Here is a 16,587-nt window from a genome sequence, read left to right as displayed (position 1 = left end):
GTGTCCATAGACTTCCTTCATTTGGAAAAGTGCAAAAACGGCTAAGAATACATTTTGGTAGTTATGGATCACTTTACAAGGTTTGCTCAAGCCGACGCTACAAGGAACAAAACAGCCAAAACAGTTGCGGACAAGCTGTTTAACGACTTCGCACTCAAGTTCTGGTTTCCTACAAGAATACACCATGACATGGGTAAAGAGTTCGAGAACAAGTTAATGGCAAGGCTCAAAGAACTGTCAGGCATCCAGGGCTCACACACGACACCGTACCACCCACAGGGTAACGGACAGGTTGAGAGATTCAATTGCACCCTGTTGTCCATGTTGCGTACCCTGGAAGACAAAGAGAAAGACAATTGGAAAGAGTCGTTAGCTAAAGTTGTCCATGCATTCAACTGCACGAAAAGTGAAGCGACAGGCTATGCTCCGACTACCTCGTCTTTGGTCGTCCCACCCGCTTGCCAATTGACCTGTTGTTCGACATAAAGAAAGAGGAGTCCCATGTAGATTACAACGATTATGTAAACAGTTGGAAGAAAAGAATGCAAGAGGCCTACGCTATAGCAGCAAAAACAGCTGACAAAGAAGCGACTCGAGGAGAAGCTCACTACGACAAAAGAGTTAAAGGCAGAGACCTCAAGCCGAGCGATAGAGTTCTCCTCCGGAATTTCACTCCCAGGGGTGGTCCCGCAACGATCCAGTCCTATTGGGAAGAGCAAGTTTACAAAGTAAAAGAGAGAAAAGCAGAAGATAGTCCAGTGTATCAGATTACTCATGAAAACGGAAAAGGAAGAGGTAAAGTAGTGCACAGAAATCTTCTCCTCCCGTGCGACTTTCTGCCCTGCGAGAAGCCCCCAGCAACTACTCCACCAGCAGCAAAGAGGACATCCAGACTTCAACGGAGAAAGCAGCAGCAGCAACCGCCAGACAATGGTGACACCTCAGACGATGACTACAATGGAACCTACCGGTGGTACCTTCGGCCTGGTCCAGGAAGGCGGCGGCAGCAGACTCCACTCAACCCACTGGCGGAGCCCTTCCAGCCTCATCAGGACCCAGTGCAACTTGAAGAGGATTTGCCACTACAGAGCGAAGAGGATTTGCCACTACAGCGCGAAGAGGATTTGCCACTACTGAGTGAAGAGGACATACCACCACAGACTGAAGAAAATGTTTCGGGTCCCGAACAAGACCATCTAGCACGTGGTGAGTCCAACACTGATGTCTCAGTCGTCGATGAAGGTGAGATTAAGACTATGAACCAGCGACCTCAGCGACAGAGACAATCACCTATGGTACTGAGTTACAACACTTTAGGTCAGCCGACTTGGGTACAGAGGGGTTGTAAGGTAAAGACTCAGGTTATTGAGAGTAAAACCTTTTGGAGACCCTGGGCTGTCCAAGTGTGCTAAGGTTACAGACTAAGTAACAGAAATGTCAGTAGACATTTAATTTTGTGGGGGAGAGTGTGGCACTAAGTGATTTGCTTTGACTAAAATAGTTGCCCCCCCATTAAAAACTCTTTAAGGTCAGAAAACTCGATTTAAATACTGTTTATAGACTAATTTTTTGTGATGTCAAGGTTTTCTATGTATTTCTATGCAGCAGGCAATATTTAGTTACACCAGCAGAGGGCGCTTGGTGCCGTTGGTATCAGTAGCTGGCGCCGTAGAAGAAGTCTGTCAGTACATGATATGAAAAAAACAGATGCATCAAGCTCCGGTTGTAACGCTGTGTTAATTGTTTTGCAGGTAAGCTGGTTTGCATATAACATACAAGCAGTAGTAGAATTTATTCTGTACCTTTTAGAGTAAGCAATGTTAAGCTAAGGTCTGTTTTGAGAATGTTATGAGTTAAAAACGAGTCACATTCAGGGTATTTTCTAAGATGGCAGACGTTGGTCCGAGGGTAACCACGGTGACGAAGCAAAATACAGTTAGCTTTAGTTTAAGAGTAAGTTCACGACATAAATCCTCAGAGATACTTGAAAATAAAATGTTAAAGGGGAACATTATCACAATTTCAGAAGGGTTAAAACCATTAAAAATCAGTTCCCAGTGGCTTATTTTATTTTTCGAAGTTTTTTTCAAAATTTTACCCATCACACATCCCTAAAAAAAGCTTCAAAGTGCCTGATTTTAACCATCGTTATATACACCCGTCCATTTTCCTGTGACGTCACATAGTGATGCCAACTCGAACAAACATGGCGCATAGAACAGCAAGCTATAGCGACATTAGCTCGGATTCAGACTCGGATTTCAGCGGCTTAAGCGATTCAACAGATTGGTATGGATGTATTGAAACGGATGGTTGTAGTGTGGAGGCAGGTAGCGAAAACGAAATTGAAGAAGAAACTGAAGCTATTGAGCCATATCGGTTTGAACCGTATGCAAGCGAAACCGACGAAAACGACAAGACAGCCAGCGACACGGGAGAAAGCGAGGACGAATTCGGCGATCGCCTTCTAACCAACGATTGGTATGTGTTTGTTTGGCATTAAAGGAAACTAACAACTATGAACTAGGTTTACAGCATATGAAATACATTTGGCAACAACATGCACTTTGAGAGTGCAGACAGCCCAATTTTCATCAATTAATATATTCTGTAGACATACCCTCATCCGCGCTCTTTTCCTGAAAGCTGATCCGTCCAGTTTTGGAGTTGATGTCAGCAGGCCAGGGAAGCTAGGGTCGATATTCTTCTCTTGATCATCTTCGGTGGCATAAGGGACGGTGTGAGCCAAGACATCCAGGGGGTTTAGCTCGCTCGTCTGCGGGAACAAACTGCCGCCCTTGCTTGCCGTGCTACCGAGGTCCGTTGTCCCTGAATAGCTCACACACTCCGGCAGATTCAATGGGGGTCTGGCGGCAGACTTCTTTGACTTTATCGTTGGAAATGCATCTGCTTTGAGTGTCGCAGGATATCCACACATTCTTGCCATCTCTGTCGTAGCATAGCTTTCGTCAGTAAAGTGTGCGGAACAAACGACCAATTTCTTGCCACTTTCGCATCTTTGGGCCACTGGTGCAACCTGAATCCGTCCCTGTTTGTGTTGTTACACCCTCCGACAACACACCGACGAGGCATGATGTCTCCAAGGTACGGAAAACAGTCGAAAAAACGGAAAATAACAGAGCTGATTTGACTCGGTGTTTGAGAAAATGGCGGATTGCTTCCCGATGTGACGTCATGTTGTGACGTCATCGCTCCGAGAGCGAATATTAGAAAGGCGTTTAATTCGCCAAAATTCACCCATTTAGAGTTCGGAAATCGGTTAAAAAAATATATGGTCTTTTTTCTGCAACATCAAGGTATATATTGACGCTTACATAGGTCTGGTGATAATGTTCCCCTTTAAATGCCATTTATGTTACAAGGACATGCTGAACAAACTCTTGAGTGTTGTATTGATCATAAGCACACCAGATATGTGTGTCAAAGCTAAACTACAGTTAGTGTGTGCTAAGGCAGTAGATTTACAGTCACACATTGTACAGTAGGTTGAGTACAAGTAATGATAAAATTACATAAGTGATAAATACAATTCGTAGATTATTAAACAGTGATTAAATACAGTAAAACAGTTTTTTATGTATATATATATGTATGTGTAGGTGTATACATAAATATATTTGTGGAATATTTGTAAAATTGTTCAACTCCAGACATTGTATTTTGTAGAAGAAGTCTGTCAGTACGTGATATGAAAAAAACAGATGCATCAAGCTCCGGTTGTAACGCTGTATTAATTGTTTTGCAGCTTGATTCTGAAAAATAAATGTGTCGCACAACGAAAGAGTTGGTCCATATTTCGAGCTGTGTAACATAAATATATACGGAATACAATGATTTGCGAATCCTTTTCAACCCATATTCAATTGAATGCACTACAAAGACAAGATATTTGATGTTCAAACTCATAAACTTTATTTATTTTTTTTGCAAATAATAATTAACTTAGAATTACATGGCTGCAACACGTGCCAAAGTAGTTGGAAAAGGACATGTTCACCACTGTGTTACATGGCCTTTCCTTTTAACAACACTCAGTTAACATTTTTGAAGCTTCTCAGGTGGAATTCTTTCCCATTCTTGCTTGATGTACAGCTTAAGTTGTTCAACAGGCCGGGGGTCTCCGTTGTGGTATTTTAGGCTTCATAATGAGCCACACATTTTCAATGGGAGACAGGTCTGTACTACAGGCAGGCCAGTCTAGTACCCGCACTCTTTTACTATGAAGCCACATTGATGTAACACGTGGCTTGGCATTGTCTTGCTGAAATAAGCAGGGGCGTCCATGGTAACGTTGCTTGGATGGCAACATATGTTGCTCCAAAACCTGTATGTACCTTTCAGCATTAATGGCGCCTTCACAGATGTGTAAGTTACCCATGTCTTGGGCACTAATACACCCCCATACCATCACAGATGCTGGCTTTTCAACTTTGCGCCTATAACAATCCGGATGGTTCTTTTTCTCTTTGGTCTGGAGGACACGACGTCCACAGTTTCCAAAAACAATTTTAAATGTAGACTCGTCAGACCACACAACAATTTTCCACTTTGTATCAGTCCATCTTAGATGAGCTCAGGCCCAGCAAAGCCCACAGCGTTTCTGGGTGTTGTTGATAAACGGTTTTCGCCTTGCATAGGAGAGTTTTAACTTGCACTTACAGATGTAGCGACCAACTGTAGTTACTGACAGTGGGTTTCTGAAGTTCCTGAGCCCATGTGATGATAGCCTTTACACACTGATGTCGCTTGTTGATGCAGTACAGCCTGAGGGATCGAAGGTCACAGTTTAGCTGCTTACGTGCAGTGATTTCTCCAGATTCTCTGAACCCTTTGATGATATTACGGACCGTAGATGGTGAAATCCCTAGATTCCTTGCAATAGCTGGTTGAGAAAGGTTTTTCTTAAACTGTTCAACAATTTTCTCATGCATTTGTTGACAAAGTGGTGACCCTCGCCCCATCCTTGTTTGTGAATGACTGAGCATTTCATGGAATCTACTTTTATACCTAATCATGGCACCCACCTGTTCCCAATTCGCCTGTTCACCTGTGGGATGTTCCAAACAGGTGTTTGATGAGCATTCCTCAACTTTATCAGTATTTATTGCCACCTTTCCCAACTTCTTTGTCACGTGTTGCTGGCATCAATTAATGATTATTTGCAAAAAAAAAATGTTCTATCAGTTTGAACATCAAATATGTTGTCTTTGTAGCATATTCAACTGAATATGGGTTAAAATGATTTGCAAATCATTGTATTACGTTTATATTTACATCTACCACTATTTCCCAACTCATATGGAAACAGACAGGGATTGAATGCACTTTGGTGGCTACATCTCTTCTTGTCCACAAATAGGGTATTGTGGGATTACATGATTATTACTTAATTGAGTTGCTGTCAAATAATCTCCTGTAGTAGTTAAAATTGTGTATGTCTTAGTAACACCATTATTATGTAACGGCATTATGCCTAACACTGGTTGTCACACATCTCCTTTCCTTCCATGTTCCTCCTTTACTCAATGGTTCCTTATTTTGGCTGTTTTCTATCGACAACTTGTTTATGCTGCTGCATTAAGGCAAGCTGTCTTCCCCCTCCAAATCCTCTTGTGTACTGAGACGTACGCCTAAAACAAGGTCTAACCTTGCATAGTAGCAACGCGGCAAAGGCTGTAAATGGTTGGCTTTTAGTACTTGTCCTGTGTTGATACGATCCAATCATGAGGCATACTGCCCCTATGAAAAAAGGTCTTCTTTATTTACAATTAAAGTTGTATCACACAGCACCAGTTCCAATAACACTCAATGCCTTTTTAGGTACCATTGTTTATTAGCAGCAAATGAGCTAATTATGACAATTTAAATGTCTTTGTTTCTCACCAGAAAACACCCCTAGAATTAAAAGACTGATGCGCGGCACCGCTGCTGCCCACTGCTCCCCTCACCTCCCAGGGGGTGAACAAGGGGATGGGTCAAATGCAGAGGACAAATTTCACCACACCAAGTGTGTGTGTGTGTGACAATCATTGGTACTTTAACTTTAATAACTTTGAAAGACTCATGAAAGTGCCTCAAGGGACAGCTGAGTGACAACAGGAGCCACAACAGAGGGATACAAAAGCCGCAGGTTGCACACCCCTACATTAGACATTCATATAAGTAGCATATTTCTTTCGACTACATAACTACATAAAAATATCAGATTTTACTAAACATCTGAATTTGGCATCATAGCCTGCAGTGTGAACGTAGCCTGAGCTGCGGTGGAAAAATCTTATTTCTTTGGATTTTTTATGGGTCAAAAGTTAAGAAAGTTGTTGAAAGCATTTGTAAAGTAATTAGATCAACGCATTGCATTTATTTAATAATAAGAATTTCCATTTACGCAGTAATGATGGACCAAATGTGTCACTTATAATAGTTCACACAATTCAAATGTGTGGGACAATTACGTGAGAGGTAGAAAAAAGAAATTAACCAACTTAAATAGCTTCTGAGCTGAAGTGTGAACACCGCCCACCCCTCCCACACACACAGGCAACCATGTGTGATGTGTGTGAATTGCTGACTTCATAAAGCCAAGCTCCGCTCATCCTTAATTTAATTGCTAGAGAAAAGGTTAGTGCTACAAAGCAATTACCAAATGTGATTTCTTAGCAGCTATTAATTGTTTGTTGTGGGAATGTGTGCGTTCACGAGTGCGTGTGTGTTTGTGTGTGTGGGCGTGTGCGTCTGCGTGTGTGTGTGTGTGTGTGCGTGTGTGTGTGTGTGTGTGTGCGCGTGTGTGTGTGTACCAAAAGAGGGGGGCAGGGAAGTTGTGAAAGCATGTGTGTTTATCTGTGTTTCGGTAACATATTTAGACAATAAAATATCCTTACATTTTTCAGTATGTATATATATATACAGTATATAAAGTACAAACTGTACAGTGTGTGTATATATATATATATATATATATATATATATATATATATATATATATATATATATATATATATATATATATATATACATATATATATACAGTATATAAAGTACAAACTGTACAGTGTGTGTATGTGTGTATATATATATATATATATATATATATATATATATATATATATATATATATATATATATATATATATATATATATATATATATATATATATACTATTTTATACAGTTTTTGAACAATTTCCCTTGTGGATCATTAAAGTTTGTCTAAGTATATGTATATATATATATATATATATATATATATATATATATATATATATAAATATATACAGTATATATATAGACTTAGACTTAGACTTCCTTTTTATTGTCATTCGAATTTGAACTTTACAGTACAGATAAGAACGAAATTCCGTTGCATTAGGTAGTGCAGGATAAAAAAGCAATAAGGTGCAGATATAAATAATTAGATTACAGTACAGATAAATATATTGCACTTTTGCATATGCATCCACGTTTATGGATGTATGTTATATTGTTTTTATATTCCAGCGAGTTAATCCATTTTTGGGGGGAATTGAGGGGATTATTTTAATGCGTTCAAGAGTTTTACGGCCTGAGGGAAGAAGCTGTTACAGAACCTGGAGGTTCTGCTACGGAGGCTGCGGAACCTCTTTCTAGAGTCCAGCACTGAAAACAGTCATTGGTCGGGGTGGGAGGAGTCGTTGCATATTTTCTGAGCCCTGGTCAGGCAGCGGCTTTTTGCAATTTCCTGAATAGGAGGAAGAGGAGTCCTGATTATCTTTTCCGCCGTCCTCACCACTCTCTGCAAAGACTTCCAGTCTGAGGCACAGCAGGCTTCAGTCCAGACAGAGATGCTGTTGGTCAGTAGGCTCTCTACAGTGCCTCTGTATAATGTGGTGAGAACGGGGGGAGGGAGCTGTGCTCTTTCCATCCGACGCAAAAAGTGCATGCGCTGCTGAGCTCTTTTTACAAGTAGGGACCAGGTCATATTGTCAGTTATCTGCACCCCCAGGAACTTGGTGCTGCTTACCACCTCCACTGTTGTGCCGTTGATGAAGAGTGGAGTGTGGCTGGACTGGTGCTTCCTGAAGTCGACGATGATCTCCTTGGTCTTGTCGACGTTCAGGACCAGGTTGTTGGTTCTGCACCAGTCAACCAGATGTTTCACCTCCTCCTTGTAGTTGTAGGTGCAGCAGTCATGGGAAAAAACCATCCGGGTTTACCCCAACAAGAAACCCTGGATGACCAGCCAGGTCCGCACACTCCTCAGGGCCCGCGACGCAGCCTTCAGGTCAGGGGACAGGGCACTGTACAGTGTTGCTAGAGCCGACCTGAAGAGAGGGATTAAAAAAGCAAAGGCGGACCACAGGAGGTGCATAGAGTCCCATCTGTCCAGCAAAAACTCACGGGAGGTGTGGCGGGGCATTCATGACATCACGAACTTCAGAGGCTTTAATATGACAACTGCGGATAAGAGTGCGACACTGGCAGAGGAGCTTAACTGTTTCTTTGCCCGTTTCGAAACCCCCCAGCGACACTCATCTGCTCCAGCCCTGCCCCCGCCCCCACCGGGCTCCGGCGCCACTCCACTCACTGTACAGGAGCACAGTGTCAGACGAGTGCTCCTGGCTGTGAACCCCAGGAAGGCTACCGGACCAGACGGAGTACCTGGAAAGGTGCTCAGGACGTGCGCCCACCAGCTCGCTCCCCCCCTCACCAGGATCTTCAACCTCTCCCTGGCTCAGGCAGTCATCCCATCCTGCCTGAAGTCATCTACAATAATCCCGGTGCCGAAGAAGTCTCCCATCACCAGCCTGAATGATTACCGACCAGTGGCCCTCACTCCGGTAATCATGAAGTGCTTCGAGTGACTTGTTCTCCAGCACATCAAGGACCATATCCCTCCAGACTTCGACCCCCACCAGTTCGCATACCGGGCGAACAGGTCCACAGAGGACGCCATCGCTGTTGCTCTCCACTCTGCTCTGAACCACCTGGAGCAGCAGCAGAGCTACGTCCGGATGCTCTCTGTGGACTATAGCTCTGCCTTCAATACAATAATCCCGGACAGACTCTGCAATAAACTGGACACTCTTGGCCTCCCCCCTCTCACAAACGCCTGGATAAGGGACTTCCTAACGAACCGACCCCAGAATGTGAGACTTGGCCCGCACCTCTCATCCTCCCGCACGCTGAGCATCGGCTCCCCACAGGGCTGTGTGCTGAGCCCCCTCCTCTACTGCCTTTTCACCCATGACTGCAGTCCGGCCCACAGTGACAACCTTACCGTCAAGTTCGCCGACGATACCACAGTGGTCGGGCTCATCTCCAGGGGTGACGAGGCTGCCTACAGAGAGGAGGTCCTGAAGCTGACGGCCTGGTCTTCGGAGAACAACCTCGCTCTCAACACCAGCAAGACCAGAGAGATCATCGTCGACTTCAGGAGGAGCAGCACCGACCCTGCCCCCCTCTACATCAACGGCGAGCGTGTAGAGAGGGTCCACACCTTCAGGTACCTTGGAGTCCACATCTCTAATGACTTCTCCTGGACAGTCAACACCACATCAATCATCAAGAAGGCTCAGCAGCGGCTACACTTCCTTAGAGTCCTCGGGAAGTACAACCTGAAGCCTGACCTGCTGCTGACCTTCTACCGCTCGTCCATCGAGAGCCTGCTGACCTACTGTATTACGGTATGGTACGGCAGCTGCACTGCAGCAGACAGGGAGAGGCTGCAAAGAGTGGTCAAGACGGCTCAGAAGATCATCGGCCGCCCTCTCCCCTCTCTGACGGACATCTACACCTCCCGCTGCCTCAACAGAGCCAGTGCCATCATCAAGGACAGCACCCACCCTGGCTCTGACCTGTTCCACCTGCTGCCCTCTGGGAAGCGCTACAGGTGCATTAAAACCAAAACAAACAGGCTAAAGAACAGCTTCTTCCCCAGGGCCATAACCATCCTGAACGGACTGCCCCATTGTCCCTCATAACTGCCTTCTCTTCGGTGCAATAACCCATTCCACCAACCACCCTGTTTTTGTTTTTGTTTTTTTCATGTATATATTCATTTCACACCATATTCATTGCACTTCTACATTTTTTATATTTTTATATATTTGCACATTGTTTTTCTAGCATGCACACATCGCACTGTATGGAATGGCCTCAATCTCGTTACCTTGCGTAATGACAATAAAGCTGATTCTGATTCTGATCAACATGAACAGCAGCGGACTCGGTACTCAGGGAGATGGCACTGGAGATGTTGTCGCCCACTCTCACAGACTGGGGTCTTTCTGTGAGGAATTCAAGCAGCCAGTTGCATAGGGAGATACTTAATCCAAGGGGGGCCAGTTTTGCTCACTAAGTGCTTCCTCCCACGTCCAAAGACATGTACCTGGGGATAGACTGATTGACAATACACTCTGTGAGTGTGAATGTTGTCTGTCTGTGAGGTGGCGACTTGTCCAGGGTGTACCCCGTTTTCCGCCCGAATAGATAGAGATAGTTGATTTAGGTTGCACATTAGAGTAACAGGAAAACGAAGGGAGTTATTCGCTTTCCATCCATCCATCCATTTTAGCTTATTCCCTTCGGGGTCGCGCAGCCTATCTCAGCTACAATCTATCTATATTGTAGCTGGAGCCTATCTCAGCTGCAATCGGGCGGAAGGCAGGGTACACCCTGGACAGACAACATTCACACTCACATCCACACACTAGGGCCAATTTAGTGTTGCCAATCAACCTATCCCCAGGTGCATGTATTTGGAGTTGGCTCCAACTGTGGGGGAGGACATGCAAACTCCACACAGAAAGATCTTGAGGCCGGGATTGAACTCACGACGACTCAGAACCTTCGTATTGTGAGGCAAACGCACTAACCTCTCTTACACCGTGCTGCCCGTTATTCGCTTTCATTAAAACGTTATCATAATGATATTATGGTATGATAAATGGGTCCAAAAGGTATTTGATAAAGTTGTTATTAAATACTTTTTGGTTCCATTTGTTTTTAACAAAATAAATCAAGTATTGAGTGTATCTTACCTTTCTGTACTTGTATCTGAAGCAGCAATAGCTATCCTCCATGAAAACTTACTTTGTATGATCACATTCATTTTGTCTTAGAGAATAGCTATCCTCCATGAAAACTTACTTTGTATGATCACATTCATTTTGTCTAAAAGTCCAGTTAAGAGAAGTATTTAATCTTGGATACAGTATATAATCCTCCATATTGGCAGACACATTAATTTAATGAAATTGAATTCCAAGCAATAAAACAATATTTTTGCATCTGACAAAAAACACCCACAAACGCTTAGGCCGTAAGGCCTGCCCGTTTTTCGTTTCATCTCGTTCCCATGTCTGGGCACTAAATAATTTTTGGTTCTTAAAAAATATATTTTGGTTTTCAATGAGAAAAAAAAGTTCTCCACTGGACATCCAAGCACATTTTTTAAATTAGTGTTTAAAGTTGGGACTATTTCTTGCTTGGCGTAACAATATTTTCGTCTCAAGAGGTGACGTTTTTGTCATGTGCTTCACATTCGACCAATCGGGTAGCCGCGCAGGTCCAAGATGGCGTTGTCAACAACGTCTAGCGATGAAGAGGAAAATACTCTAAACAACCTTAAAAAAGTTTGAAAAAAGAACAACAAAATATGCTACATGCATGTTAAGTCTGTTAGGAATGAAGAGGTGAATGATTTCACTATCAGAAGGTGGGATACTTACAGGAATTGTTTAAAACGGTGGCTTTGCTGTGATGGCGAGTCTCATAAAGTAGCCGAGACATTCAAATCCTGTATCAATGTTGAATTTAAAGATATTCCTGATGACGCTGGCTTTCACCCGACTTGTTACCGGTGGTTCATTGATAAGAAGCGTTTGGATTCTGCCGAAAAACTGGCCAATCGGCTGGATGTGGGTCAAGATGAGTTTGTGGCATCGGACATCGCTTCACGCTCGACAAGTGACATTCCAAAGAAAAACCTAAGATCGAAGACGGGCCTGCCTATCAGTTCTGCTGGCCCTGTGCACACTGCCATTTGTATCATTTGCAAGAAAATGGACAAGAGAATTACTTTGGGAGGCAGAGGGACCAGCTTTCACAGGCAGAAACGCTTTCAGCAGGTAAACACACACACACACACACACACACACACACACACACTACACGTTACACTTACACACATACAAACCATTTAATCATCTTTTATTTTTAGGCCTGTTGATTAACGCTGCCAGGATAAAGCAAGACAGTAGCATTCTCTTGCATATTGAAGACAGAGACTGTGTGGCCATGGAAGTGCGGTACCTCAAGTCCTGTTACAGACAGTACACCAGGTTCATGACAAAGTCTGATGTAACAGTTACTGGAACGCAGATGAAGAAGTGTGAGTTATTAAATTGCATTATCAATTATATACACACGATTAAATTACAATTCATATTATAGATGCATGACAGATACAGTGTCAATAATTATTAAATGAATATAGAATAAATAAAAGTTTCACTTTTTGAATTTACTTTTCCATGATATTACATTTGTTTTAGATGTACTTTAAAGGCTGTTTGTATGTAGCTACAATCTTTACTGCATACCTTTTGGCACATACCGTATTAAATGTGTGTGGGTGTGTGTGTGTGTGTGTGTGTGTGTTTCTTTTCAGAAGTGAACCAACCTTTGATGCCAGCTACAACATATTCTGCGAGAGGATCATCCGCCAAAGGATAATTGTTATCAGGAGGTGCTGACAATGAACCAGCTACGACGAATGTTTTTAAATACGGTACAAAAACATTTGTTGTTGATTGTGATGCTTCAAACTACAGGTAACAACAGAAGCTTTTTTTGGCAGCGATGTAAAACACTTTTATGCTGGAAAATATCAAAAGAATAATAAATAATAATAAAAAAAGGCTTTGATAGTATATTTAAACTACTAATACTTATGAATATATCTTTATTTACACCCTTGTGCTCCCCTTTCCCTGTGTTCTTATGTTGCAGGCAGGATAAATTAAAGAGATGGCTGACTCTGGACTTTCCCCAACTGGTGTTTCAAGTGCAACATTTGCGAACTGGATTTTGTTGAGACATTGTCCGCAGATAAGCTGATAGACAGGCTACCTCATCCATCAAGTACAAACACAACTGAGTCAACTGAAGTTAGCCAAGGTGAAAGTGACACTGAACACATGGCAAGAACAACAGCTGGTCCGCAAACTACTGAGAACACGAGGGCACTTTATAGTGCACCGCAGCTACTATGTGACTCTCCCGGTATAACGTGCCCCTGGCCACCCACATCAGATGATTTAAATGTGTCCGATGCAAAATCTGTTGTCCCACTTGAACTGTACAATGTTATTGCTTGGATTGTAGGTGCAACAGAGGAACCAACATTAGCTTGTTATGTTGATATTCCAGAAGATGTGAACCTAAAAGTAAAATCTGTTTGTCAAGACATTATGTATCTTGCATCTAAAGGTCGGAGGCAGACACCCAAATCATTATGTCTTGGTCTAAGTATTCGGCATTTAACAAGTTCATCACAAGTTGTGTCAGTGCTGAGTGGACTAGAACATTTTGTTTCTTGAGATATTCTCTCAAAGGTATAATGTCTGCCCCTTCACCCAATGGCAATGGATGGCACATTGCGGATGGGGAGTTAAAAGTTACATGGATGACTACAAATCCTGCCCCTGATAGTGTGTTAAAGGTAGTCCACTGCAGCTGCAAGCAGAGCAAATGTGAGACAGGAAGATGTTCCTGTATGTCTGCAAGACTGTCCTGTACTGATTTGTGTCGGTGCCAAAATTGTGCCAATATTTCATGGAACCAGAGGATAAAAGCACATGGGAAGATGGCTCTGATGATAGTGATAGCTAAGAGGTGAACAATGTCTCCGTCGTTCAGAATACGCAAAGTCACACTTAATCAGTTAGTTCTCTAATAAAAATTGGAGTTTGTGCCCCATTTGAGAGAAATCCCTCAGAGTATTTCAGTATTTTTCTTTTAGTTAAATACTTTAAAATTAGAATGTGAGGTTACAGTGCACTTGACCTTAAAAAAATTATAATAATCATAGTTTGAGTTTGTGCCAAATTTGAGGAAAATCTATCAAATAATTCTTGAGATATGGCTTTAACAATGTGCAAAGTTAAGACAAAATAATAAAAAAATGTATTTAAAAAAAATAATCAAGACCTGCTGTGACATCGACACATTGTTTTGTTCATGTAAATATTGTTTTGTACCATATTGTGTACAGATTCTAAAATGTAATGCAGTTTTTGTTGTATTTCCATTTTTCGGCATTATTCGATATTTTGATTGATGTCAGCCATTTTGGGCCAAAGTGTTCTTTATTTTATTAAATGTTTTACTTCCTCTTATAACACAGTATCTACTGAAATTTTTATGTATAAAACATCATTGTTTAGCAAAATGTACCATGTGTATGATCAATTGTACAGGTTGCTATTCACTTATTTTGAAGCGGTTTTTTTTCATTTTTTTTGTATGTTTCATGGTTTAAATTCAAAATAAAGGATACCAATGCTAAAATACTTGTCTCAAATGTTAGGTATATGTATTAATGTCAATGTGTGAGAGAGATTCTGTTTCCAGAATGAATATAAATGCATTTACAAGAAAAAACAGCTGCATAAGATTTTCGTTTTTTTGGAATTCCTATATTTATACATTTATGGCTCTAAAGAAAAACCGCCAGAGTATTTTGTGGAGAACTTTTAACCTAATGTCCACAATGACATTGTCTATGCAACAATGCAAAAAAGAGTAGTGCCCAGACGTGGGAACGAAAATAACTTTCTAGCCACTTTTTCCTAGTTCACCTTATGGCCTAGCTGGCTTACTCTAAAAATAATGCCATGTTTGTTATAAATACAGTTTAAAAAAAAAAAAAAAGGCTGTCTTCCACAGGAGAGACATGTGTCTGCTAGCTTGAGTGCCCCAACTTCTCCAAGTGTGGCGAGTCATAGTACTGCTGAAGCATTGAACTGCAAGTTGACAATATACTGCCCTCTACCTTGAGGCAGAGGTACTTGCTTACCTCATGGCCTGCCTTTTCCCGTGGCAACAAGCACGCACACGCTCAATACACTTTGTGTGTAGCTGTGGAGGCACCACCTGTGGCTGCCTCACTTCTCGTCTGCCTTGTTATTTTGATCAGGAAACACGGAATTTCCGCGATTTTGACCATGAAAATTATCCAAATATATAGGAACCACACCAAAATCACATAAAAAGCATAAACCAAAAGATAAATATTCAAACTTATTTTATTTTTTTACTTCGTTTTTGAACATCTCATGGTTAAGCCACCTGGTGGCAAGGTGAGGCACTGCCTCACTTGCCTCCCCTGACAGCTGGTGGTGAGAAAGAATTTGCCATCAATCCCACGTGGGTGCTCCGCATTATATATCAGTGATGTGCTGTCAGGGGAGGCGAGTGAGGCAGTGCTTCACCTTGCCACCAGGGGTTAAAATGCTTAACCATAGATGTTTAAAACTGAAGTAATAAAATAATATTAGTTTTAATATTTCTCTTTTGGTCCATGCTTCCTATGTGATTTTGGTGTGGTTCCTGTATATTTTGATAATTTTCATGGTTAAAATTGCGGAAATTCCGTGTTTCCTGATCAAAATATAGCAGCAGACGAGAAGTGAGGCAGACACAGGTAGTTCCTCTACACACAAAGTGTATTGAGCGTGTGCGTGTGAGGGGGCGTGTGCTTGTTGCCACGGGGAAAAGGCAGGCCATGAAGCAGCAAGTGCCTCCGCCTCAAAGTAGGGTGCGATATATCAAAAGTTCATGAACTGCCAACACCGGTCAACCCTTAAGAAGTAGAAGAAGAAAACAACAGACAACAACTGCTCCACTTCTCGCACATTGTGATGCTTTTTCGCCCTAAAAATGGAGGATTTGATTTCTAAAATAAGGAATTTTTCAAGACGGGACTTTCAATCTAAGCTAGAAGTCATTAATACTGGGAGACCAACACCAGAGCTGCCAGATTTGATTCAAACGTGTGTGGTCCGAGGACAGAAAATAACGCGTTAATTTCAAAAAGATGGAATACTGGAAAGAATGGGTTTGTGGCTGTGCTACAAAAAACGTCTGTATTGCTTTGCCTGACTTTAATTCTCAACGAGTGACCGTGTTTTGACCAAAATGGGATATACTGAGGTGACGACTTGTCCAGGGTGTACACTGCCTTCCGCCCGAATGCAGCTGAGATAGGCTCCAGCACCCCCCCGCAACCCCGAGAGGGACAAGCTGTAGAAAATGGATGTGATGGGATGGATCTGAAAAACTTGCCAAGAAGCCTCGAAAAAAATGAAAGCTCATCTGCTTACATTCAAGGTCAGATTTCTTTAAAAACATTTGGAATATCACGTATTGATCTGGCTCTAAATGAACAACGGAGACTAAATATCAGCATCCACAATGCCAATGTAAAGGAAAATTGTGAGATATTAAAAGACCTGATAAACGGCACCTGCTTTTTGGGGAAACAGGAGCTTGCATTTTGTGGCAATTATCTCAATTGAGAAAGAG

The sequence above is a fragment of the Nerophis lumbriciformis genome, linkage group LG10, assembly GCF_033978685.3.
Source record: "Nerophis lumbriciformis linkage group LG10, RoL_Nlum_v2.1, whole genome shotgun sequence".
Lineage (NCBI taxonomy): Eukaryota > Metazoa > Chordata > Actinopteri > Syngnathiformes > Syngnathidae > Nerophis > Nerophis lumbriciformis.
This window is presented reverse-complemented; position numbering follows the sequence as displayed.